Raw genomic sequence first — 21871 nt, forward strand, 5'->3', positions numbered from 1 at the left:
ATTGTCACTGTGACTGTGTGTGCCTGTATCTGCTGTGTGGATCTCACTTTTAGTGTATCCCAGCTGTATCTATCACTGTATTCTGTACCCTAAGGGACACGGTGCACCAGGGTCTCATATAGTGCTTCACAGTATTTACTGATTACAGTGTATTCTACTGTGTACTCAGTCACATAATACCGGATTTATTTGCTGGTGTTGTGTACTGTGTCCTCAGTCACATATTACCGGATTTAGTCGCTGGTGTTTGTGTACTGTGTAGCGCGGTCACATACTAGGGGATTTATTCGCAGGTATTAGTACTCTGTCTGGCTGTATCATACTAAGACGCGGTTGCATTCACTGTAAAAATGTCTAACACAAAGGGCGAAAAATCCGAGAATGCTCCTGCATCCTGCAGCGCATGCGCCAAGGATTTGCCTGAGGGGGAAGTTTTGTATGATGGTCTGTGTACTATGTGCCATGCATCTCCCAGTCAGTCTGCTGCTCCTATTACCAATCAGGAGCCACCTTGGGTGGCATTCTCAACTATGCTCAATACGCTTGTGCAACACCTTACGCCCCCTATGGGACCCCCTATGCCATTGCAGCCACATATTGTCCCCATGGTAAACTTCCTTGAGCGGATAATTTGTATACCCAGTTGCAGCAGTTAATCAACCCTTGGTTAGACATAAGACTGCCCCAAGCCACTCTCATGTCACAAGGTCATCTAAGCGGGCTACTTCCTCCTCACAATCCACTAATATCTCAGAGGACTCCTCTGATGATGATTGGGTGAATACTGTCCTGTCAGACAGGACAGCTCAGCTGCTTCTGACCAGGGCCGTCTTAACAACAGTGTAGGCCCCTGGGCACAGCAATGCATTGGGCCCCCTACCCATCCTCCAGCGGTAGGGGTGGGGGGTGTTATCAGCATCAGCTTTAATGTCCCGCAGGCGGTAGGGGGTGTTCTATCTTCCACTCAGCATGTAGGACCTGGAGCAGTCATTTCTGCTAATTGCTCCTTTACTGCACAGATGGGACTAAACTGTAGAAGGGGGCATTGGACTGGATGAAGGGACCCCGGTACATGACTTCCAGGGTGGTAGGGGGTGTTTAATACGTAGGGGAGGGGTGGATAGTGGAGTGGGCTTAATAATTATAATTTTCTAGTGGGAGGGCAGCTTGCTTGCAGATATCTCAAGTTCCTGAAAATATATTTCTTAGCTTTGAAATGGATACAAAAACTAGAGAGTCCCACCTTTCAGAGGTTTCTCGGGACTTGGTGGTCAGAGTTCAGGAGCCAGAGCAATTCACCAATGAAAATCTAAAACTGCATATTAGGCATGTGGAGCTGGAGCAGGGACCAGCAGCTTGAAGGCTGATATCTCTGGTTCTGAGCATAGTATAGACAAGCTGCCAGTGTCCACTGAAAGGGAAGAGTCACCGCTTTTGGATTTTACCCTCAGAAAAACTCTAAATCAGACAGAACCCGAGATATCTGGCTGGGAGGTGCAAAAAACAGGCTTGGATGGGGACCACTGCTTTCAAGTTGGATATCTCAGGTTCCACAGGGCCGATTTTCAAAAATCTGGTACCCCTGGAAAGAGGGGACCCTCAGCTATCAGACTAAGGCCCTTATACTCTTGGGGCCCTTGGGCAATAGCCCATTGAGCCCATACGAAAAGACGGCCCTGCTTCTGACGAGGAGTCTAGTGGTTGCTAATAAGCAAATCCTACATATCGATGATGATGTGGATCCCACTACTGTGTCTAAGAAACCTGATAAATTTAAACGTCAGAAGGTAAGTAAAATATTATTACCACATTCTGACCATCTTGTGGAAATACGACAAGAACCCTGGGCTTCTCCAGGGAAGAAATTCTCCCCATCTAAAAGGATGGTAGCTCACTATCTTCTCCCTACAGAGTTGTGTAACAAGTGGGAAAATTCACTGCCAGTGGATTCCCATTTCACCCACCTTGTGGTGTCATCTACTCTGCCAGTCACCACTGTCACCTCACTGAAGGAACCGACAGATAAGCATGTAGACGGTTGCCTGAAGTCTATTTACTCCCTTACAGGTGCTGTACATAGACCCACTACAGCAGCCTCCTGGGCTGCAAAAGGAATTGAAGCATGGGTTCAGGCATTAGAGGAAGAGCTGCCTCAGGATATATCTGACACTGCCAGAACATACCTGTCTCATATTACCACCACCGACTATTACATTCAGGAGGCGTCCTCTGAGGCAGGTGTGTTAGCAGCTAAGGCATCGACTACGTCCATTATAGCTCGCCATATTCTATGGTTGAGGTCATGGAAGGTGGACCTGGACTCCAAAAACACCTTGGAGGTACTCCCTTTTAAGGGGGACATCCTTTTTGGGGAAGATATCAATAAAATTGTGACTGACTTAGCGGCTGCTAAGACAGCTTTTCTCCCTAATAGTAATCATTCTGCACAGAAGGCAAAGGTACCACTTTTCGCTCCTTTTAAACTCAAGGGAAAGCAAAAGGTCAAGCATACCGAGACAATCCAGTGCTCCCAAAACCACTAAGCCCAAAGTGAAACAATCCTGGGCTGCCCGTCAGCCTGCTTCTAAACCCGACAAGCCTGCTGCATGACGGGGTGGGCCTTCCCCTGGGGGACCTCAGGGTGGGAGGCCGACTTCTGCGATCCACCCAGGTCTGGTTGATGACCACTTCAGATGCATGGGTGTGAGAAGATGTCTCTCACGGGTACACAGTCTCTTTCAAGAGACATCCCCCTCGCCAGTTCTGCACAATGGCTATCCCTTTGGATCCTTTGAAGGCATAAGCTCTACAACCGGTTGTGCGTTCCCTCCTGGATACAGGAGTGGTGGTGCCGGTACCTCTGTCCCAGAGAGGCAAAGGATACTACTCGACCCTGTTTCTAGTCCCGAAACCCAATGGGTCTTTCCGGCCTATACTCAACCTCAAATCACTGAACAAGTCTGTGAGAGTGTCCAAGTTCTGTATGGAAACATTGCACTCAATTGTACTGGCCATGGAACCCTAAGACTATATGGTATCCCTGGATATACAAGATGCTTACCTGCATATTCCTATCGCCATATCGCATCAGCAATATCTGCGGTTTGCTATTGGCAACCTTCACTAACAGTTCCAGGCTCTGTCGCTTGGACTGGCCACGGCCCCTCGGATCTTCACCAAGGCTATGGCCATGATGTCAGTTCATCTCCATCACCAGGGAGTCAGGATCCTGCCATATCTAGATGACTTGCTGATTCTGGCAAACTCCCACGATGTCCTCCTCAGTCATCTACAACAGACGGTAAACTTCCAACAAGCCCACGGGTGGCTCATCAACTGGAGCAGTCCTCGCTGGTCCCTGCTCGGAGCATGGTGCACCTGGGGGCACTACTGGACACACACAGTCAACAGCTGTTCTGTCTCCAGAGAAGGTCCTGAAACTTCAGGACAGGATCAGATGCTTCCTCTCTTGCCCAAGAGTGTTGATACACTTGGCGATGCAAGTACTAGGCCTCATGGAGTCGGCTTTTCACATGATAGAGTATGCTCAATTTCATTCCTGCCCTCTACAGAGGTTAATCCTTTCCAAGTGGTACGGCCTATCTCATCGGATCAGGTCTCACATGATTTCCTTGACTCCGTAGGGTTCAACTGTCGCTGACCTGGAGGCTACAGAACCAGCAGTTGAGCAGGGGCAGTCCCTTCTTGATTCCCAACTGGGTCCTACTTACTACGGATGCCAGTCTGAGGTGTTGGGGTGTGGTGTTGGAGCAACACTCTTTCCGGTGTCGGTGGACCATGGAGGAATCATTCCTCCCAATAAACATTCTGGAATTGTGGCAGTGTTCAATGCTTTGTCTCTCGCCCTGCCTCTGATACAGAACAGGCCTGTTCAGGTACGATCAGACAACGCCACCACGGTGGCATACATAAACCATCAAGGTGGCACTAAAAGCCGCATGGCAATGATGGAAGTGTCAAAAATCCTTTGTTGGGCGGAACGCCATCTGCCAGCAATATCAGCAGTGTTCATTCCGGGAGTCCTCAACTGGGAAGCAATTTCCTCAGTCGTCAGGACGTGTATGCTGGAGAGTGGAGTCTTCATCATGAAGTCTTTCAACTCCTAGTGGACAAGTGTGGCCTACCAGATGTAGACCTGATGGTGTCTCGACACAATCACAAAGTTCCGGTTTTCAGATCAAGAACCAGGGATCCTCAATCAGCGTTAGTGGACGCACTGGCAATTCCATGGAACTTTCGGCTGCCCTAAGTGTTCTCTCCAGTGTCACTCCTGCCCAGGGTACTACGGAAGTTCAAATAAGAAGGAGGAAAACTACTTCTAGTCGCTCCAGGATGGCCCAGACGGCATTGGTTGTCAGACCTGCAGGGTCTATTGATAGAGCGTCGTCTTCTACTTCCTGGATGCCCAGACCTCCTCGTTCAGGGCCCTTGTGTCTACCCGGACCTGGCCAGACTGTCTTTGACAGCGTGGCTCTTGAAGCATCACTCTTGAAGGCCAAAGGATTCTCCGAGTCAGTTATCCAAACTCTGAAGGCCTGCAAACCGGCTTCTGCGCGGATTTATTACAGGGTCTGGAATTCTTACTTCAACTGGTGTGCTGCTAAGAATTACAATGTTTACAAATTCAGTACTTCCAGGCTTCTGGCTTTTCTGCAACAAGGCCTGGACTTGGACCTTTGTCTGGCCTCCCTCAAGGTTCATACCTCTGCCTTGTCGGTATGGTTTCAGAGGAAAATTGTGTCTATTCCTGACGTTTTCACTTTCACTCAGGGTGTTTTGTGGATTCAGCCTCCTTATGTACCTCCTGTGGCTCCATGGGACCTGTATGTTATTCTGAATGCCCTGCAAGATTCTCCATTTGAACCTCTTGACCTTTTATGATCACAGTCAAGGTCCTGTTCCTACTGGCTATTACCTCTGCTAGGAGGGTGTCAGACCTAGGCGCTCTGTCCTGTCGTTCACCCTTTGTGATATCTCACCATGACTGGGTAGTTCTTAGAACTCACCCTGGTTATTTGCCTAAGGTGGTGTCATCTTTTCACCTTAAACAATAGATTGTGGTTTCCGGCTTTTATCTCTTCTGGTTTGTCCTCCAAAGAGCGGTCTTTGGATGTGGTATGGTTCTCTGTATTTACATGGAGAGAAATGCCTCTATTAGAAGGTCAGATACTCTTTTTGTACTTTTTGGTTTTCTCAAACATGGCTGGCCTGTGAACAAGCAAACATTGGCCAGATGGATTAGAATGGTGATTGCACAAGCATATGCACAGGCTGGTGTGCCAGCTCCTGCTGCTATTAAAGCCCATTCTACTTGGTCTGTTGGACCTTCTTGGGCGGCCCGCCGAGGCGCGTCCGCTGAACAATTGTGCAAGGCGGCTACGTGGTCCTCAGTGAACACGTTCATTAGTTTCTATGCCTTCAATACTTCTGCCTCCTAGGATGCTTCCTTTGGACGCCGGGTTATCTTACCCGCTACGGCACGTCCGCTCCCTTGAGGAACTGCTTTAGGACATCCCCGATGTTCCCCTGTGGAAACCAATGCACCCTGCTGCAGAAAAGGAGACTTACCGTTGTTAAATCTCTTTCTGCGAGGTACATTGGTTCCACAGGGTGCCCTAGCTTTTATGGGTTTGTATGACATTAGCCGCTGGTCCCTTTTCCTGACGTGAGAACGTGGTTCTATGTGACTAACATCTGCCTACTCTTTTACCTGCTACTGCATTGGACTAGTTAACGAAACTGAGCTCCAGTGCCTGGAGGTTGGGGGTTATAGAGGAGGCCCCAATGCATCCTGGGACAGTCTAAAGCTTTAGCCTGTTGGTGCCTGAATCAAGATCCATCTCTACACCCCGATGTTTCCCTTTGGAACCAATGTACCTTGCAGAAAGAGATTTAACAATGGTAAGTCTACCATAAATCTCCTTATTTGTCACCCACTGCTGTCACCCATCACTGCTGTCACCCTCTCCCTGACATCACCCACTGCTGTCACCCTCTCTCTGGCATCACCCTTTTCCTATCACCCTCACCCTGGCATCACCCTCTGTCTATCACCCTCTACCTGTCACCCACAGCTGTCACCCTCTCATTGGTGTCACCCACTGCCTCGCCCTGTTACCCTCTCCATACGCGCATGCAGGTGGGGTTTCCGAGTACCTGGAATCCACCACACCTGCCATTAAATAGGCGCATCTGACAGATATATATATATTTTTTGTAGACAAGCAGCTCTGTGTTCGTAGCGCGGCAGAGCTGTATCGCCGGCTCCCCTCCTCCCTCACTTACTGCATTGGTCGCGGCTCAGCCTATCCCCTCCTTCTCCCACCTCCTGTGTCAGCATTGTCCCCTTGTCCTCCTGAGGCTCAGCCTATCCTCGCCTCCCTTGTCAGTGTTATCCCCTCGTGCTCCTGCGGCTCAGCCTATCCCCTCCTGCCGCCTCTCTTCTCAGTGTTATCCCCTCATCCTCCTGTGGCTCAGCATATCCTTTCCGGCTCAGCCTATCTATTCCCTGATGGCCGCTGGGCTACAGTCAGTTCCACAGAGCCACTGCACATACCAGGGCACCTGCCAGGAGAGACAATATAGTCTTCTCCCATTTTCCACGTAACTGCTCTCCTGGGCATACCACCTATTTCTGCTGCTGATGGTAACTTCTCTCTTTTATGTCTCTCCCACTACCCCTCTCTCCCCATGACCCCCATCTCTCTCCCCATACCCACTCTCTCTCCCCATGCCCCACTCTCTTTCCCCATGACCCTTCTCTCCTTGCGTTTCTGTCTTTTTCCCCCCGGCTCTCCCTGGTGTCACCCACTGCCTCTCCCTGTTAACCACTGCCTATCTCCATCATCCTTTCATTGTCACCCTTCCTCTCCCTTCCCCTCACCTTCTGCCTGTCACCAACTGCCTTTCCCCTGCGTCACTATTTCCTCATCACCCTCTTTCTTCTGTCACCTCCTCCCCATCATATGGATATGCCATTCTCTTTAAGGTCACCGTCTTTGAGCCGCGTCCTCCCTCCCCATGACTGACATCGTATACCGCGTTCCCATCAGCTCCATGCCGTTCAACATACCAGGCAGTGCAGGATATAGTATCCAGGTGGTGAGCTCAACAACGGCGGTGGGGGGGTTGTAGCATAACGTGAGGTCCTGGTGTGACCACATCAATGTCCACTGCATGCCAACTAAAACATCTTTAAAGCTGCAGCTTACAGTGTGCCTTATACAGGATATTTCTATACGGTCCATAGCGCCTTATCGGTAATTATTAAGCACCAATTACAACTTTTCTATTATTAACATCAATGGACTATTAATAAACTGAGATATATAACCAACACATCACTTCAATGTGGTAATTAGTTCAAATATACACAGTGCGGTTCTTTAGACTGTTTAATAACAGCTGTTTTATTATACTATAAATAAATTGTTATTTTATCTACAAGTACTCCCTCTATATTTTTGTAGTTATTCTGTCCTTTAAGATCACGCCCCTTGTTGCAAGGCCACACCCTCATTGCAAGACCACTTCCACTTTCCCTGGAACACGTGCAAGTAACACCTCATCTACCTCTTCCGCTGTCATGGTGCCCCCCACTGTCATTTGTTCTGGATCCACTCCTGGTGGGCATCTCTGTACAAATCCCTGTGGCAGCTTCATTGACTTCACCAGCTACTGTATATGCAGGTATTAACTAGGTCTGTCATAGAAGCTAAGCTGGAGACTTTTGTGTCCCATCCTGCCATCTGCATATTCTCAAAGTCCCAATGTACGTGGGTATGCCCATGCTCAGTAGTAATCCCGATGCACTTCTTACAGGAAGACTACAAATATCAAAAGAACAAGTGAATTCAGCGCTAGCATATACAATGAATAATATATGATGGACGATATAAGGTAAAGAAAATACACATTTATTTAAAAACCACAATACAAATAAACTCACAAGGTATAAAAAGCAACCACTGGCTAGGTGTATTTGAATATTAGGGTTATGCAATATCAGAACTTTCTCCTTTGTTTCCATAAGTGATCCAATTTTGTCAGCAAGGTTGTATGTGAATCCAGGGGTGTAGAGAGCTATGATGGGCCCAAGTACGAGTTCGGAGGTGTGGCCTAATTGCGAGAGACGTGGACACACCCACTTATGCAAATGACAGTAAATCGGTGCTGATGCAGATGTAGGGAGCGCTATCATGCCTCTCAGCCGGGGGCAAATCCAGAGGGGGGCATGATCAGTGTGTTCATTCACCCCCCTACCCCCCTGTACAAACAGTAGAGACTGCTGCTGCTGCTAAGTGACAGCAGCCTCCCTGCACTACCACAGCCCAGCCAACACACAGCAGCGTGTACTGGCTGGAGAACAAAGCTGCAGCTGACAAGAAAGGAGGGCAGAACGGTGGCATCGGTACCGGACTGCGGCTTCTTCAGCAAGTAGTCCTGATCTTTGCTTTTAAATGTTGGGAGCTATGATTATAGTCTACAATATCATCACTGACTTCAAAAGTACTACACAGATATGGCAACACCTATATTTAGGTAAATTCAGGTCCACTGTCCCCATATTCTTGCATTAACATAGGCTGTCCTTTTGATAAGCTTGTAGTCCTGTTTCCGTTGAATGGGCCTGATTCATGTTTGTAAGTAAAGCAAAAAAGCAAGCAACTGGGCAAAACCATATTGCACTGCAGGTGGGGCAGATGTAACATGTGCAGAGATTTAGATTTGGGTGGGGTGTATTCAAACTGAAATCTAAATTGGAGTGTAAAAATAAAGCATTTATGGTCTACATGCAAAAGCAGCCAGCTCCTATGCCATGCACAGAAAAAAAAACATTTGCTCCCCTTGCATGGCAACATGGTTTGTTCCAGACACAAAGTTACAGTACTTGCTTTTTTTCCTTTACTTACAAACAGGCCCCATGTGCGATGTGTAGTTCTACTGTCCTTGGGTTGCTTGTATAGCTATTTGGTAGAAAGAAATCATTAAATTTAGTAGAGATGAGCGGGTTCGGTTCCTGTGGATCCGAACCCCCCCGAACTTCACCCATTTTACACGGTTCCGAGACAGCCTCGGATCTTCCCGCCTTGCTCGGTTAACCAGAACGCGCCCGAACATCATCATCCCGCTGTCGGATTCTCGCGAGATTCGTATTCTATATAAGGAGCCGTGCGTCGCCACCATTTTCACTCATGCTTTGGAGATTGAACGGAGAGAACGTGGCAGCATTCTCTCCCTGAAAAGCTCCGTAATCTGTGCTCAGTGTGCTGAAAATATCTGTGCTCAGTGTGCTGCAAATAATCTGTGCTCAGTGTGCTGAAAATATCTACGTTCTCTGCCTGAAAATGCTCCATATCTGTGCTCAGAGTGCTGCAAATATTTGATCAGTGTGCTGCATTGTGGGGACTGGAGACCTCCAGTATATAATATATATACTTTTCTATAGTTTCTATACTGCTTGTCAGGACACATGTGTCACAGTTACACCGCTCTGTACTACTACTGATATACAGTAATATATATACTTTTCTCTAGCTTCTATACTGCTTGTCAGGACACACATGTGTCACAGTTACACCGCTCTGTACTACTACTGATATACAGTAATATATATACTTTTCTATAGCTTCTATACTGCTTGTCAGGACACACATGTGTCACAGTTACACCGCTCTGTACTACTACTGATATACAGTAATATATATACTTTTCTATAGCTTCTATACTACTTGTCAGGACACATGGGTCACAGTTACACCGCTCTGTACTGATATACAGTAATATTATATATACTTTTCTATAGCTTCTATACTGCTTGTCAGGACACATGGGTCACAGTTACACCGCTCTGCCTGTACTGATATATACAATAATATATATACTTTTCTATAGCTTCTAGTATTACAGTGCAGCATTTTGGTGACTAACAGTATATAGTTGTACAGTAGGCCATTGCTGTATCTTGCAGCTCTGTGTCACTGCAAGTATCCATCCATTCTATTTTCTTCCAGTGATTTGGACCAATAATACCATTGACTAGAACAAATAATTCCAGTGATTTTGTCATTTTCTTCCAGTGATTTGGACCAATAATACCATTGATTAGAACAAATAATTCCAGTGATTTTGTCATTTTCTTCCAGTGATTTGGACCAATAATACCATTGATTAGAACGAATAATTCCAGTGATTTTGTCATTTTCTTCCAGTGATTTGGACCAATAATACCATTGATTAGAACGAATAATTCCAGTGATTTTGTCATTTTCTTCCAGTGATTTGGACCAATAATACCATTGATTAGAACGAATAATTCCAGTGATTTTGTCATTTTCTTCCAGTGATTTGGACCAATAATACCATTGATTAGAATGAATAATTCCAGTGATTTTGTCGTTTTCTTCCAGTGATTTGGACCAATAATACCATTGATTAGAACGAATAATTCCAGTGATTTTGTCATTTTCTTCCAGTGATTTGGACCAATAATACCATTGATTAGAATGTATAATTCCTGTGATATTGAGGTGTTTGTGTCACTTAGCTTAGCCGTCCAGCGACCACAGTGCACCTCTTTTTCTCTTTTCTTTGCATCATGTGCTGTTTGGGGACTATTTTTTTAAGTGCCATCCTGTCTGACACTGCAGTGCCACTCCTAGATGGGCCAGGTGTTTGTGCCGCCTCTTGGGTCGCTTTGCTTAGTCAACCAGCGACCTCGGTGCAAATTTTAGGACTAAAAATAGTATTGTGAGGTGTTCAGAATAGACTGGAAATAAGAGGAAATTGTGGTTATTGAGGTTAATAATACTATAGGATCAAAATTACCCCCAAATTCTATGAAATTCTGTTTTGAGGGGGTTTTGAAAAAAAACACCCGAATCCAAAACACACCGAATCCGACAAAAAATTTTCAGGGAGGTTTTGCCAAAACGTGTCCGAATCCAAAACACGGCCGCGGAACCGAATCCAAAACCAAAACACAAAACCCGAAAAATGTCCGGTGCACATCTCTAAAATTTAGGCATTTTTCCAATACAGCAGCAACACTGTGTTTCTTCTCTCTTGTATGTTTTTGTGTAGTGTGTGTAGTTGCTTATATTAGAACAATTTTTGGCATTGTGAGAGACAGATAAAAGGGATTTTTAGAGCCAAGGCATCTGTAGAAATACAGCAGTGTATGATCTATAACCCACTCCGCCCCACAAATAAAATAAAAAATATACATATCCAACACAACATTGCTTTGATTAAACCATTCACTCCTATCTCTCTAATAATACACAAACATGTGAGTAAAGGATATATTATATTAGGTAACATAATAAATGCAACCATAGCAGGCCAAGATTATGTGCCATTAGATTTATTAGTAATTTGACATATTTAGGGGCATATTTATTAATTATCAGATTCTAGAGCCAATAATAATAATAATAATAATAATAATAATAATTTCATATTGGTAACAGATTATTCACCCAATTAAATTTTAAATCTATGAGTAAGAAGTGAAATCAGGTTCCGGTGCTGTCTTCCACTAGCCACCAGACTCCTGTTTTGCTAACCTGGCTGACTTCCATCTCTCACTGCAAGCCTGGTACCCTCCTGGTCAGCTCCAGTAACCTGCACTGGGTACTCCTGATATCTTGCTGGGCAATCATGCTAAACTTGCACCATGCGATCCACAAATGCTGGTGGACAATGGGAGTAATTCCAAGTTGATCGCAGCAGGAATTTTGGTAGCAGTTGGGCAAAACCATGTGCACTGCAGGGGAGGCAGATATAACATGTGCAGAGAGAGTTAGATTTGGGTGGGGTTTGTTCAATCTGCAATCTAATTTGCAGTGTAAAAATAAAGCAGCCAGTATTTACCCTGCACAGAAACAAAATAACCCACCCAAATCTAACCCTCTCTGCACATGTTATATGATATCTGCCTCCCCTGCAGTGCCTCCCCTGCACTGCAGTGGGCAGTGGTTTTGCCCAACTGCTAACAAAATCCCTGCTGCGATCAACTTGGAATTACCCCAATGCTGTTAAACCTGCACTGTGCATTGATGTTATCCTGCTGTGCATTCCTGCTAAAACTGTACTGTGCAATCCTGATATCCTACTGAGCTATCCATTTCTAACTGTATTGTTTTATTTTGATATTCAGTTCGGCATTATGTGCTTTCCTGCAACCCTGTCTCGTGCAAACCTGTACTTTTGTTTATTGTATACTGTTCTGAGTACCCTGCATTCCTGCACATTGAATACCTGCGTACTTTAACTACCTATACTTATAAAACAATGTTTCTTATATCTGATCTACAGTATATCTTATCTGTGGGCGTGATGAGTTCTTGTATTTCATCACCGTTGAGTATTCCAATGACTTTTATATTCTTGAGCTGGAAAGGGTGATGACATCTAATACCCCCAATGGATGTTGGTTGTAAAAATGAACTATACATGCTCCTCAGCTGTACAGTGAGTTAGGTTAGGAAGTAAAATTCTATGTACAGTAAGGTGTAGGCGAAGAACGCATGGTTCCACAGTCCCCACTGTTTTCTGAACCATTGACTTTTGAATGCTCTTTAAATCCACTAAGAGGGATTTAGAATAATCACTTACCATCTTAAATCACCATATTTAGATAATATAATAAACTATTGTTTTCTCTACAGTATATTTGTTTATACTTTAAAGCTGGTTGATGAGCACATCACAACTTATCTTGTGGTATGCAGGCACATCATTTATGTTTTAGTCTCATTATTTTTCAGTTTTAGAGGGTCTACTTACCAAGCCTTGGATAAAGATAAAGTCATCGGAGATAAAGTACCAGCCAATCAGCTCCTAACTGACATGTCACAGGCTGTGTTTGAAAAATGACAGATAGGAGCCGATTAGCTGGTACTTTATCTCCGTTGACTTTATCGCCATCCAAGGCTTAGTAAATAGACCCCTTAGTGCACTAGGTTATTATTTTTTTAGAGAGATAGACTATTTATTTATTTATTTATTTATCTATGTAGTATTGTCCTCTACCACAAATATTTATTGAAATTGAGAGATGTCATGAAACTGTGGTGTACCAGAGGTGTGACCACACTTAAAATAACAAAACAAAAAAAAACCCCACAATGGCACTCACCAGAACATAAGTAATTGTAGCTACTTAAATCTCTACTCTGTATTAAAGACGTTTCAGGCTGATCTCTTCAGACACTGATGGCTAGATGCATCTACGCTTGGAAAGTGATAAAATGGAGAGTGAAAAAGTACTAGTCAATCAGGTCCTAACTCCCATATCACAGGCTGTGTTTGAAAAATGGCAGTTAGGAGCTGATTGGCTGGTACTTTTTCACTCTCCATTTTATCACTTTCCAAGCAATGATGCATCTGGCACTGAATGTTAGTTCACTGATTGTGCAATATTTCTTTAAGCTCACCAGCCCACACCAAAGTATCCCATCTCATGCCAGCCCTACACTAAATAAAGCAATTGGTCATCTTAACAAATGCTGTACATTATGTGGAACTCCTATTCTTTGTCTTTGTGATTATATATATATATATATATATATATATACACACACGCAGCATACAGGTGCGGATCTCGGAAATCAAAAGAAGATTCCAAATACTTGTTATAATATCAATGTTTCAGTGCATATTATACCGCACTATCATCAGGCTCTATCTATCTATCTATCTATCTATCTATCTATCTATCTATCTATCTATCTATCTATCTATCTATCTATCTCTATATACATATATATATATATATATACACAGTGCCTTGCTAAAGTATTCGCCCCCCCTTGGCTTTTTACCTATTTTGTTACATTACAATCTGTAATGTATTTTTTTTTTTAAACTAAATTTTATGTGATGGGGCTGCACAAAATAGTCTAAGTTGGTGAAGTGAAATGAGAAATCTATATAAAAATTATTTTTTTAAATTAAAATCAGAAAATTGCCATGTCCATATGTATTCACCCCCTTTGCTATGAAGCCCCTCACAAGTTCTGGGGCAACCAATTACCTTCAGAAGTCACATAATTAGTGAAATGAAGTCCACCTGTGTGCAATCTAAGTGTCACATGATCTGTCAGTATAAACACACCTTTTCTGAAAGGCCCCAGAGACTGCAACACCACTAAGCAAGAGGCATTACACCATGAAGACCAATGAGCTCTCCAAACAAGTCAGGGACAAAGTTGTTGATACGTACAAGTCAGGGTTGGGTTATAAAAAAAATATCCAAATCTTTGATGATCCCCCCAGAGCACCATCAAATCCATCATCTTCAAATGGAAAGAACATGGTACCACAACAAACCTGCCAAGAGAGGGCTGGCCACCAAAACTCACAGACCAGGCAAGGAGGGCATTAATCAGAGAGGCGGCACAGAGACCAAAGTTAACCCTGAAGGAGCTGCAGAGTTCCACAGCAGAGACTGGTGTATCTGCGCATGTGTCCACAATAAGCCGTACACTCCATAGAGCTGGGATTTATGGAAGAGTGGCCAGAAAAAAGTAATTACTTAGTGTTAAAAATAAGCAGGCACGTTTTGAGTTTGCCAAAAGGCATGTGGACGACTCCCCAAATGTATAGAAGAAGGTGCTCTTGTCAGATCAGACTAAAATTTTACTTTTCTGCCACCAAGGAAAATGCTATGTCTGGCACAAACCCAACACATCCCATCACCTCAAGAACACCCACAGTGAAACATGGTGGTGGAAACATCATGTTGTGGGGATATTTTGCAGCACCAGGGACTGGCAAACTTTTGAGTCGAGGAAATAATGGATGGTGTTAAATACATGAATACTCTTAAGCAAAACCTGTTTCAGTCTGCCTGTGATTTGAGACTGGGACGGAGGTTCACCTTCCAGCAGGACAATGACCCAAAGCATACTGGTAAAGCAACACTCAAGTGGTTTAAGAGGAAACATTTAAATGTGTTGGAATGGCCTAGTCAAAGCCTAGATCTCAATTCAATTGAGAATCTGTGGTCAGACTTGAAGATTGCTGTTCACAAGCGGAAACCATCCAACATGAAGGAGCTGGAGCAGCTTTGCCTTGAGGAATGGGCAAAAATCCCAGTGGCAAGATGTGGCAAGCTCATAGAGACTTATCCAGAGCTACTTGCAGCTGTAAATGCCACAAAAAGTGGCTCTACAAAGTACTGACTTTAGGGAGGTGAATAGTTATGCACGCTGAAGTTTTCTGTTATTTTGTCCTATTTGTTGTTTGCTTCACAATAAAAAAAAAACATCTTCAAAGTTGTAGCCATGTTCTGTGAATGAAATGCTGCAAAACTTCAAACAATCCATTTTAAATTCTAGGATGTGAGGCAAAAAAACATGAAAAATGCAGAGGTGGGTGAATACTTTAGCAAGGCAATGTAAATATATATATATATATATATATATATATATATCAGAGTAGCTTTGCTACCTGTCCCATGTTTTCTGTTTACTCCTTAACTATGGTGGAATTCACGGGATGCATTCAGCATCCCAGCAGTCAGAGTCCCGACGCTCACAATACTGGCAGCAGGATCCTGACAGGTCAAAATTCAGATAACTGCAAACAGTAAGAATGAGGGTTAGGACTAGGTGGGCCACATCCTCTCCTCTAATGTCAGGTTCCAGACTGTGCACTTGTAGAAAGTGGCCCCGAGCCTGTGATGTGGAACTAATGTGGGTCGGGTGCCTGCTCCCCTTTGCATGCTCCTGGTTCCCCTCGGAGGTGACTCTGGCTCGCTAGGCGGGAATGGCTGAGGGTCCTGGATGGTTCTTGTAAAGAAGAAAACGACATACCTATGCACAGACAGAGTGGAGGGACACCCCTGGGCGAGCTCAATGACGGGTCATCTTTGGCACTTGTGGCCTCAGTCTGGGTGTCCGTGAGGTGCGGAAGCACCCGGTGCGACCCTGGATGGAAACGCCCATGAACAGTGGAGGGGTGGGGAATGGAGTGACGAACTTATATAACACACACGGAACACAGGATTGCTCACCCGACACTATCTTATACACTTGCATGACGAGCAGTCAAACTCCCGTTACCTAGGACAGAAATTCGCAAGAGAATGCACAGCAGGCAGAGGTGCATGGCGGAGGGCAGGAACTCCCGACTTCGAGTGCTAACAGCCGTCATTAAAGGGGAAGTAACGCGCTAGGCTGGGTACCTGCGGCCTAACGTCTAAGAGATTCCTGTGTCCTAAGCAATCTACAACACACTAACCACTATGCGGTGAAATACAGTAGAACACTAGTGCACAAGAAATACAATACAGGGAAATACAGCGACACACAATACCTACAATATATGGAAGCACTGTGAGGCACAATACTAAATGGATGGGAGATTACAGTGAAACGCAATACCTACAATCTATAAAACTACAGTGAAACACAGTGCCTACAGTCTATGAGAATACAGTGAAACACAATCCCTACGGTCTATGAGAATGCAATGAACACAATACCTACCGTCTATGAGAATACAGTGGAACACAATAACTACAGTCTATGAGAATACAGGGAAACACAATGAGCCAATACTGAGAGGGAGCCTCACTGAAGGCTTACCTGGACCACCGGACCGCAGGGTCAGCAGTAGTGGCAAATGCAGCAGCGGAACTCTGGACAGCAGGGATACCAGGACAAACTGCAGCAACAACCCGAGGAGGAGTAGGAGAAGCAGCAGCAGCAGCAGACGTCTTTCTCCAGCTGGGCTCCACGTGCAGGACTCCCTTTCCTCTTCCGTGCTACTCCTTACATATCCCCCTGCAGGGGCTTCCGGGCTGGGTGACGTGACGGCCCAGATTTGTCACCCTGTGATGACGTGCCACATCTGTGATGACGTGGCTTCCGGCCTAGCGGCCGGGAGAAGGGAATCTGTGTACGTCCGGCTGCAGATGGGGGGGGGGGGGGGAGGGGGGTTTGGAGCCCGCAACGTCCCACAACCTCACATAATAAATTGTTACTCTATTAGAGGGTCAGGAACATGGATGAACATAAGTGCTTGGTTTGTTTCTATAGAAACTACACCAAGATCTGCCCACCTGCCAATTAAATGTAGTGGCTGCATTAACATATTTATATGGGCCCAGGCATTGTAGTATTCATGTTGTCTGCAGGTTATGTCTTCTGTAATGGTTGGCTAAGTCTCTTAAGCATGGGCCTCTAACTGCATTTACCTGGTGGGCCCTTCACGCCCCAGTCCGAAACTGCCGTTGGGATTCCGTACCCAACCATTGACCCTAGACGACATCCATTGTGACCACTTCCTGGTTTATGAGGTGCCTCTGGTCCTCATTCCTATATTTTCTTCACAAGAAGTTTGCCTCTACATTTGGCTATATTGATTGGTTTTCCATCTTCTCGTGTCTAGATCAGAAAGATAGGATGTGATACCTTAGGACTTCAGAATTCTTTTCAAGGGCTTAAGCCCCATACACATGGGGGAGATGTGTGCTGAACAGTCTAGCACAGACCACTCAGCACACATCTCTCCCCCCGCTCAGCACACAGCGTGATGTGTGCTGAGCGAAGGGGGAGGGGGGGCCGCTCATTTCACCCAGTGGTGAAATGAGCGACCTGACTAGATTTGGCATGCATACATGCCAAATCTAGAGTCAGCGATAGCGACGCGCGGGACTGTGCATCGCTATCGCTATGGGCATACATTCTAAGCAATTTAGTCAGATTGCTTAGAATTTAAGCACGGATCTCTCCATGTGTACCCCCCTTTATCCAGCAATATAATAGCAGCAGCAACCTTAAAAGATGTTTGAAATTCGTACAGTAAGTTGTGACAGGTTCAAAGGTGAAGATGAGGTCTGCCTTGTTGGGATATTGAGTAAAGCCCTGCACAGTCAGGGAGCAGAGGAAAGTGGAGGGTGGAGTTATGGGCATGATGGTCATCATGGGGTAATATATTATTGTTATTATTTTTATTGGTTCTTTATTAGCAGCAGCACAAACACAGTTTGTACACAACTGTTTATTGTTTAAAATAATCGATTATGATCACACATTTCTGTGTACAAAAAGGTAAAAAAAAGTATTTGCCGATACATGTATATAGAATTGTAACAAAAAAGATATAACCTTTTGGCCCGTGTATAGCTGTTAAGAGAAAAACTGCCTAGTAATTTCCATTACTGCCCTTCTGAATCAGCTTTAACAGAATGCCGTGTGCTCTACTTAAGCTCCATTAAAAGCCCCTCACTAACCTCTAAAATGAGATCTCCCCAAAACATTGTCAACCTACTTACTGTCGACCTAAAGACCGGATCCCCTGCCTCTAACATAGATGATCACGTTGTGAGCCAAATAGCGCAAACTAATACAAAGATAACTAGAAGGAAGAGAAAGGATGGAGGTAACGCTGATATGATTTGCCTGGAAAAAGAAAATTCTGTTAAGGGTAGAATAGAATTTTCTTCTCAGTAACTCTATTATCACCATGGGACTTACAGAAGCAATCTATTAATAAAAAAGGAATGGGAAAAGAATTCATCTTAGAATAAATTTTAGAAATACAATTTAAATATAAATAGATTCTGAAGCTGCATGCAGACTTCCGTCTCCAAGCTGTGTCTCTGATGCTGGTCCATCATAAAGGCACCAATGCTTGATAAAGGTTTACATAGGTATAAAAGACAGTGCTGTCCTAAAGACCCAAAATCTATTTGGGGAGGTATCCCGCTAACTAGCTGGTAACTAGGCTACCTGGAACTTTTTCAGTAGCTTGTATAAATAGCTTCCATATGCAATGAGTCAATGCCTTCAAGACAGGATGTAGTCAAAATATTTATAAAATATCAACATTCATAATGTTGACATAAGAATATTGACAGTTACAATGTTGACAATATTAAAATGTCTACATTGAACAAGTCAGCATACTGCATACTGCATGGGCCGGCATCAGAAGCTTAGGATAAGACTGCAGAACAGGAGGATACAGGGGGTCATTCTGACCTGATCGCTCACTGCAGTTCTTCGCAGCACAGCGATCAGGTCAGAACTGCGCATGCGCTGGTGCCGAAGTGCGCCGGTGCATGGCTGACAGCCGACGGCTGTAGTTGCCTAGCGATCGCCCCTGCCTGATTGACAGGCAGAAGCGATCGCTGGGCAGGAGGGGGTGGCACGGCGGTGTTTGGCCACCGTTTTGTGGTCGCGGTCCGGCCAACGCAAGCGCTGCGACCCAGGGCAGCGAAGAGTAACTCCCGGCCAGCCGCAGGAGCTGCGCCGGCCGAGAGTTACTCTTCAACTACAAAAGCATCGCTGCTATGCAATGCTTTTGTACTTGTGTGTGTGTGGGGGGCGGACTGACATGTGGGACGGACTAGCCCTGTGCTGGGCGTCCCCCCGCATTTCAGTGTAATTGATCATAGCTGTGCTAAATTTAGCATAGCTACGTTCAGGTCGGAATGACCCCCCCAGTTAGGCTGCAGGTGGAGAGGTTAGAGGTTAGGCAGTAATGGAAGGGATAGGGTTATGAGTTAGGCATGCATACTCACCACTGGCAGCTGAGGAAGTCATCATCTGCTGACTGCCAGACTCGGAAGACATCGCTAAAGCCAACATAGCCAAAGTACCTTCTGACATTTAGTTGACATTCTAATCTTGTCAGTATCTACATTGCAAGCATGTTGAGACTAAGACCATGATTACATGACAAATGTCAAAATATGTCTCTTCTTGCTGTTGGTTCTTGAGATATACTTCTCAGAAATATGACTGGATCTTGAGTATTCCAAATGATAAGACTGATTTAGAGTCGCACACTAGGGCTATATTTACATAGTTGGCTGATGTTTTAAGTACTAAGCATGTGTCTCGACTGAGAAGCGCCTGCCATATGGCTAGTACAAGTTCCTATGGTGCTTCCGATGGTGCATCTGATGGTATGTCTACAGACATACCGTGTAGGATTTACTCAGCCACAAGAAGCTGCAAGTGAATGTCTCAGTAAATGGAACATTGTACACAGAATTAGCATAAGACCCAGATGCTGCTGAATCAAAAGGCGCAGCCACACCCGCATTTGAGTCTGACTCTGAATCAGGCACTATTTCTTATTATCAACCAGATTAGTGTAAAATATATTCCTTGTTATCAGATTATCAGTTTTACACTTACATAAAGAAAGAATAAAAACTGACATAGAGTTATATAGAAAATTGATTTTCTAATCTTCAGTGAATAATGTTAGCATACAAAAGCAGTATTAGACTCCCAGTTACAATTCTACCCATTACTGGAATATGCATGAATTTCAAGGTATTATGGACATTGGGGTACCAGAGAGAGAGAGAGAGAGAGGGGAAAAGAGACCAAAGAATTCCCTACTCTGTAATACTACATTTATACAGTAGGAGGCAGTAGTACTCTAATTTTAAAATGTGAACTGCATGAGCCATTCAAAAAAATGTATCATAAATATACAGTATATCGCTTACAAATAATTTCTTATCTTATTCTTTAACAAAGTACAATACACATCTTACTTCAGTTGACTTCTAAATGGTGTTATGTAATTTATTCCATCTAGTCTCTGACTACTACTTTTTCTATGAATGTGCAAAAACTCACTTACTGTACCTCTCTAATTTCTAAGTTGTAAAATATTAAGAATATGTGGATTCACAAATAAGAAAATGAAACAGTGGCAATATGTAAAATCATACATACAGTCTTTAATACCAGCAGAATATAGGGCTTAATTCAGACCTGATCGCTGCTGTGCATTTTTGCACATTTTTTTGAACTGCGTATGCACCAGCGCCGCAGTGTGCCAGTGCATGCCAGACGGCCGACGGCCATCTCAGACCTGCCATCGCCTCTGCCTGATTGACAGGCAGAGGAGGTCACTGGGCAGGAGGGGGTGGGCCGGCGGCATTTGGCCATCATTTTAGAGCCACTGTCTGGGCAACGCAGGCATGCCCGGACCGTGCGGGGGGCTGTCCGTGGCAGCTACGTTACGTCACACGCAGCCACTGCGACCTGGAGAGCGATGAGTAGCTACTCTTCAAGTACAAAAGCATCACCGCTGTGTGATGCTTTTGTACTTGTGCGGCAGGATAGGGCCTGACATGCGGGGAGGACTAGCCCTTTGCTGGGAGTCCCCCCGCATGTCTGTGAAGCTGATCGTAGATGTGCTAAATTTAGCACATCTACGATCTGATCTGAATTAGGCCCATAGAGTACATATATACTGGATGTATATATACAGTATCTTTTCATTCATTTATACATGTGCTTATTAGCTAACACTTGATAAACACCTTTATGTAGTGTATTACAAAGAAAAATTTAACATCAGTTTTATTTTACATGTATAAAGTGAATCTCACTTTAATAATACATTTCTGTTAATTATTATTAGTTAAATGGTTAAGGACATGAATCAGAAAAACATTCCATACAATAGAGCAGTGGTTCTCAAACTCGATCCTCAGGACCCCACACAGTGCATGTTTTGCAGGTAACCCAGCAGGTGCACAGGTGTATTAATTACTCACTGACACATTTTAAAAGGTCCACAGGTGGAGCTAATTATTTAACTTGTGATTCTGTGAGGAGACCTGGAAAACATGCACTGTGTGGGGTCCTGAGGACCGAGTTTGAGAACCTGTGCAATAGAGGAAATCATATGGTCACAAAATTTTAATGGGAGCACTCCCTCTTTTATTAGATAGCCAAGGTTAGTAACAGTTCCATCCTAAATGTTAGGTTATGTAATCATGCTTATAATATTGATTGAAATGGTTACTTGGTAAGTATGTCTAATGCTAGAAGTAAGTCTAAAATTTTTATTTAAACATCATAAA

This window comes from Pseudophryne corroboree, chromosome 4 (assembly GCF_028390025.1).
Source record: "Pseudophryne corroboree isolate aPseCor3 chromosome 4, aPseCor3.hap2, whole genome shotgun sequence".
Taxonomy (NCBI): Eukaryota; Metazoa; Chordata; class Amphibia; order Anura; family Myobatrachidae; genus Pseudophryne; species Pseudophryne corroboree.